Source organism: Carassius gibelio, chromosome B22, assembly GCF_023724105.1.
Source record: "Carassius gibelio isolate Cgi1373 ecotype wild population from Czech Republic chromosome B22, carGib1.2-hapl.c, whole genome shotgun sequence".
Lineage (NCBI taxonomy): Eukaryota > Metazoa > Chordata > Actinopteri > Cypriniformes > Cyprinidae > Carassius > Carassius gibelio.
The window spans coordinates 44,737,598-44,742,597 of record NC_068417.1 but is presented as its reverse complement, the minus strand read 5'-3'; the positions used below and the strand labels follow the sequence as shown (position 1 = coordinate 44,742,597).

General features: G+C 40.7%; 11 non-coding genes across 11 annotated transcripts in view; all 11 read right to left on the bottom strand.

The window, feature by feature from the left end:
- Positions 1-4: 4 nt before the first annotated feature.
- LOC128000507 (5S ribosomal RNA) lies at positions 5-123 on the bottom strand. The gene has a single exon (XR_008173289.1). It is a non-coding gene; the product is annotated as a 5S ribosomal RNA (ribosomal RNA).
- Positions 124-343: 220 nt separating this feature from the next.
- Positions 344-462, bottom strand: LOC128001179 (5S ribosomal RNA). Its single transcript, XR_008173950.1, has one exon. It is a non-coding gene; the product is annotated as a 5S ribosomal RNA (ribosomal RNA).
- Positions 463-973: 511 nt separating this feature from the next.
- LOC127995690 (5S ribosomal RNA) lies at positions 974-1,092 on the bottom strand. Its single transcript, XR_008168628.1, has one exon. It is a non-coding gene; the product is annotated as a 5S ribosomal RNA (ribosomal RNA).
- A 365-nt stretch (positions 1,093-1,457) lies between these two features.
- On the bottom strand, positions 1,458-1,576 carry LOC127998634 (5S ribosomal RNA). Its single transcript, XR_008171466.1, has one exon. It is a non-coding gene; the product is annotated as a 5S ribosomal RNA (ribosomal RNA).
- Positions 1,577-2,076: 500 nt separating this feature from the next.
- LOC128005027 (5S ribosomal RNA) lies at positions 2,077-2,195 on the bottom strand. The gene has a single exon (XR_008177694.1). It is a non-coding gene; the product is annotated as a 5S ribosomal RNA (ribosomal RNA).
- A 327-nt stretch (positions 2,196-2,522) lies between these two features.
- LOC127998620 (5S ribosomal RNA) lies at positions 2,523-2,641 on the bottom strand. The gene has a single exon (XR_008171453.1). It is a non-coding gene; the product is annotated as a 5S ribosomal RNA (ribosomal RNA).
- Positions 2,642-3,006: 365 nt separating this feature from the next.
- LOC127998193 (5S ribosomal RNA) lies at positions 3,007-3,125 on the bottom strand. Its single transcript, XR_008171042.1, has one exon. It is a non-coding gene; the product is annotated as a 5S ribosomal RNA (ribosomal RNA).
- Positions 3,126-3,500: 375 nt separating this feature from the next.
- LOC127998609 (5S ribosomal RNA) lies at positions 3,501-3,619 on the bottom strand. The gene has a single exon (XR_008171442.1). It is a non-coding gene; the product is annotated as a 5S ribosomal RNA (ribosomal RNA).
- Positions 3,620-3,983: 364 nt separating this feature from the next.
- On the bottom strand, positions 3,984-4,102 carry LOC128000506 (5S ribosomal RNA). Its single transcript, XR_008173288.1, has one exon. It is a non-coding gene; the product is annotated as a 5S ribosomal RNA (ribosomal RNA).
- Positions 4,103-4,322: 220 nt separating this feature from the next.
- On the bottom strand, positions 4,323-4,441 carry LOC128001178 (5S ribosomal RNA). The gene has a single exon (XR_008173949.1). It is a non-coding gene; the product is annotated as a 5S ribosomal RNA (ribosomal RNA).
- Positions 4,442-4,941: 500 nt separating this feature from the next.
- Positions 4,942-5,000, bottom strand: part of LOC128001558 (5S ribosomal RNA) — a 119-nt gene continuing 60 nt past the window's right edge. Inside the window, exon 1 of the ribosomal RNA XR_008174326.1 lies at positions 4,942-5,000. This exon is cut by the window's right edge and continues 60 nt beyond it. This is a non-coding gene — a ribosomal RNA (5S ribosomal RNA).

Here is a 5,000-nt window from a genome sequence, read left to right as displayed (position 1 = left end):
AAAAAGCTTACAGCACCTGGTATTCCCAGGCGGTCTCCCATCCAAGTACTAACCAGGCCCAAACCTGCTTAGCTTCCGAAATCAGACGAGATCGGGCATGGCCAGGTTGGTATGGCCGCAAGCGAAGTCTGCTGCAAAGAGAGGGCTATTTAAAGACCAGCCAATCTTATCGCCAGTACATTATATAAGTAGGAAAGAAAACCCAAAAGCTTAAAGCACCTGGTATTCCTAGGCAGTCTCTCATCAAAGTACTAACCAGACCTAAACCTGCTAAGATTCAGAGATCGGCATTGACTCTATTTTTTGGCAAAATTATTATATACTAAGTGAAAAATTTCCAAAAAGGTTACAGCACCTGGTATTCCCAGGCGGTCTCCCATCCAAGTACTAACCAGGCCCAAACCTGCTTAGCTTCCGAGATCAGACGAGATCGGGCATAGCCAGGTTGGTATGGCCGCAAGCGAAGTCTGCTGCAAAGAGAGGGCTATTTAAAGACCAGCCATTCTTATCGCCAGTACATTATATAAGTAGGAAAGAAAGCCCAAAAGCTTAAAGCACCTGGTATTCCTAGGCAGTCTCTCATCAAAGTACTAACCAGACCTAAACCTGCTAAGATTCAGAGATCAGGCATTGACTCTTTTTTTTTTTTTTTTTTTTTTTTAATGAAAGATTATTATATAATTCGTGAAATTTTCCAAAAAGATTAAAGCACCTGGTATTCCCAGGCAGTCTCCCATCCATGTACTAACCAGGCCCAAACCTGCAAATATTCAGAGATCGGCATTGACTCTATTTTTTGGCAAAATTATTATATACTAAGTGAAAAATGTCCAAAAAGCTTACAGAACCTGGTATTCCCAGGCAGTCTCCCATCCATGTACTAACCAGGCCCAAACCTGCTAATATTCAGAGATCGGCATTGACTCTATTTTTTTGGCAAAATTATTATATACTAAGTGAAAAATTTCCAAAAAGCTTACAGCACCTGGTATTCCCAGGCGGTCTCCCATCCAAGTACTAACCAGGCCCAAACCAGCTTAGCTTCCGAGATCAGACGAGATCGGGCATAGCCAGGTTGGTATGGCCGTAAGCGAAGTCTGCTGCAAAGAGAGGGCTATTTAAAGACCAGCCAATCTTATCGCCAGTACATTATATAAGTAGGAAAGAAAGCCCAAAAGCTTAAAGCACCTGGTATTCCTAGGCAGTCTCTCATAAAAGTACTAACCAGACCTAAACCTGTTAAGATTCAGAGATCGGGCATTGACTCTTTTTTTTTTTTTTAATGAAAGATTATTATATAATTCGTGAAATTTTCCAAAAAGATTAAAGCACCTGGTATTCCCAGGCAGTCTCCCATCCATGTACTAAGCAGGCCCAAACCTGCTAATATTCAGAGATCAGGCATTGACTCTATTTTTTGGCAAAATTATTATATACTAAGTGAAAAATGTCCAAAAAGCTTACAGCACCTGGTATTCCCAGGCGGTCTCCCATCCAAGTACTAACCAGGCCCAAACCTGCTTAGCTTCCGAGATCAGACGAGATCGGGCATAGCCAGGTTGGTATGGCCGTAAGCGAAGTCTGCTGCAAAGAGAGGGCTATTTAAAGACCAGCCAATCTTATCGACAGTACATTATATAAGTAGGAAAGAAAGCCCAAAAGCTTAAAGCACCTGGTATTCCTAGGCAGTCTCTCATAAAAGTACTAACCAGACCTAAACCTGTTAAGATTCAGAGATCGGGCATTGACTCTTTTTTTTTTTTTAATGAAAGATTATTATATAATTCGTGAAATTTTCCAAAAAGATTAAAGCACCTGGTATTCCCAGGCAGTCTCCCATCCATGTACTAACCAGGCCCAAACCTGCAAATATTCAGAGATCGGCATTGACTCTATTTTTTGGCAAAATTATTATATACTAAGTGAAAAATGTCCAAAAAGCTTACAGAACCTGGTATTCCCAGGCAGTCTCCCATCCATGTACTAACCAGGCCCAAACCTGCTAATATTCAGAGATCGGCATTGACTCTATTTTTTTGGCAAAATTATTATATACTAAGTGAAAAATTTCCAAAAAGCTTACAGCACCTGGTATTCCCAGGCGGTCTCCCATCCAAGTACTAACCAGGCCCAAACCTGCTTAGCTTCCGAGATCAGACTAGATCGGACATAGCCAGGATGGTATGGCCGTAAGCGAAGTCTGCTGCAAAGAGAGGGCTATTTAAAGACCAGCCAATCTTATCGCCAGTACATTATATAAGTAGGAATGAAAACCCAAAAGCTTAAAGCACCTGGTATTATATATATATATATATATATATATTATTTTATTTTTTTATTTTTTTTTAATGAAAGATTATTATATAATTCGTGAAATTTTCCAAAAAGATTAAAGCACCTGGTATTCCCAGGCAGTCTCCCATCCATGTACTAACCAGGCCCAAACCTGCTACTATTCAGAGATCGGCATTGACTCTATCTTTTGGCAAAATTATTATATACTAAGTGAAAAATTTCCAAAAAGCTTACAGCACCTGGTATTCCCAGGCGGTCTCCCATCCAAGTACTAACCAGGCCCAAACCTGCTTAGCTTCCGAGATCAGACGAGATCGGGCATAGCCAGGTTGGTATGGCCGTAAGCGAAGTCTGCTGCAAAGAGAGGGCTATTTAAAGACCAGCCAATCTTATCGCCAGTACATTATATAAGTAGGAAAGAAAGCCCAAAAGCTTAAAGCACCTGGTATTCCTAGGCAGTCTCTCATAAAAGTACTAACCAGACCTAAACCTGTTAAGATTCAGAGATCGGGCATTGACTCTTTTTTTTTTTTTTAATGAAAGATTATTATATAATTCGTGAAATTTTCCAAAAAGATTAAAGCACCTGGTATTCCCAGGCAGTCTCCCATCCATGTACTAAGCAGGCCCAAACCTGCTAATATTCAGAGATCAGGCATTGACTCTATTTTTTGGCAAAATTATTATATACTAAGTGAAAAATGTCCAAAAAGCTTACAGCACCTGGTATTCCCAGGCGGTCTCCCATCCAAGTACTAACCAGGCCCAAACCTGCTTAGCTTCCGAAATCAGACGAGATCGGGCATAGCCAGGTTGGTATGGCTGTAAGCGAAGTCTGCTGCAAAGAGAGGGCTATTTAAAGACCAGCCAATCTTATCGCCAGTACATTATATAAGTAGGAAAGAAAACCCAAAAGCTTAAAGCACCTGGTATTGCTAGGCAGTCTCTCATCAAAGTACTAACCAGACCTAAACCTGCTAAGATTCAGAGATCGGGCATTGACTCTTTTTTTTTTTTTTTTTTTTTTTTAATGAAAGATTATTATATAATTCGTGAAATTTTCCAAAAAGATTAAAGCACCTGGTATTCCCAGGCAGTCTCCCATCCATGTACTAAGCAGGCCCAAACCTGCTAATATTCAGAGATCAGGCATTTTCTCTATTTTTTGGCAAAATGATTATATACTAAGTGAAAAATGTCCAAAAAGCTTACAGCACCTGGTATTCCCAGGCGGTCTCCCATCCAAGTACTAACCAGGCCCAAACCTGCTTAGCTTCCGAGATCAGACGAGATCGGGCATAGCCAGGTTGGTATGGCCGTAAGCGAAGTCTGCTGCAAAGAGAGGGCTATTTAAAGACCAGCCAATCTTATCGCCAGTACATTATATAAGTAGGAAAGAAAGCCCAAAAGCTTAAAGCACCTGGTATTCCTAGGCAGTCTCTCATAAAAGTACTAACCAGACCTAAACCTGTTAAGATTCAGAGATCGGGCATTGACTCTTTTTTTTTTTTTAATGAAAGATTATTATATAATTCGTGAAATTTTCCAAAAAGATTAAAGCACCTGGTATTCCCAGGCAGTCTCCCATCCATGTACTAAGCAGGCCCAAACCTGCTAATATTCAGAGATCAGGCATTGACTCTATTTTTTGGCAAAATTATTATATACTAAGTGAAAAATGTCCAAAAAGCTTACAGCACCTGGTATTCCCAGGCGGTCTCCCATCCAAGTACTAACCAGGCCCAAACCTGCTTAGCTTCCGAAATCAGACGAGATCGGGCATGGCCAGGTTGGTATGGCCGCAAGCGAAGTCTGCTGCAAAGAGAGGGCTATTTAAAGACCAGCCAATCTTATCGCCAGTACATTATATAAGTAGGAAAGAAAACCCAAAAGCTTAAAGCACCTGGTATTCCTAGGCAGTCTCTCATCAAAGTACTAACCAGACCTAAACCTGCTAAGATTCAGAGATCGGCATTGACTCTATTTTTTGGCAAAATTATTATATACTAAGTGAAAAATTTCCAAAAAGGTTACAGCACCTGGTATTCCCAGGCGGTCTCCCATCCAAGTACTAACCAGGCCCAAACCTGCTTAGCTTCCGAGATCAGACGAGATCGGGCATAGCCAGGTTGGTATGGCCGCAAGCGAAGTCTGCTGCAAAGAGAGGGCTATTTAAAGACCAGCCATTCTTATCGCCAGTACATTATATAAGTAGGAAAGAAAGCCCAAAAGCTTAAAGCACCTGGTATTCCTAGGCAGTCTCTCATAAAAGTACTAACCAGACCTAAACCTGTTAAGATTCAGAGATCGGGCATTGACTCTTTTTTTTTTTTTAATGAAAGATTATTATATAATTCGTGAAATTTTCCAAAAAGATTAAAGCACCTGGTATTCCCAGGCAGTCTCCCATCCATGTACTAACCAGGCCCAAACCTGCAAATATTCAGAGATCGGCATTGACTCTATTTTTTGGCAAAATTATTATATACTAAGTGAAAAATGTCCAAAAAGCTTACAGAACCTGGTATTCCCAGGCAGTCTCCCATCCATGTACTAACCAGGCCCAAACCTGCTAATATTCAGAGATCGGCATTGACTCTATTTTTTTGGCAAAATTATTATATACTAAGTGAAAAATTTCCAAAAAGCTTACAGCACCTGGTATTCCCAGGCGGTCTCCCATCCAAGTACTAACCAGGCCCAAA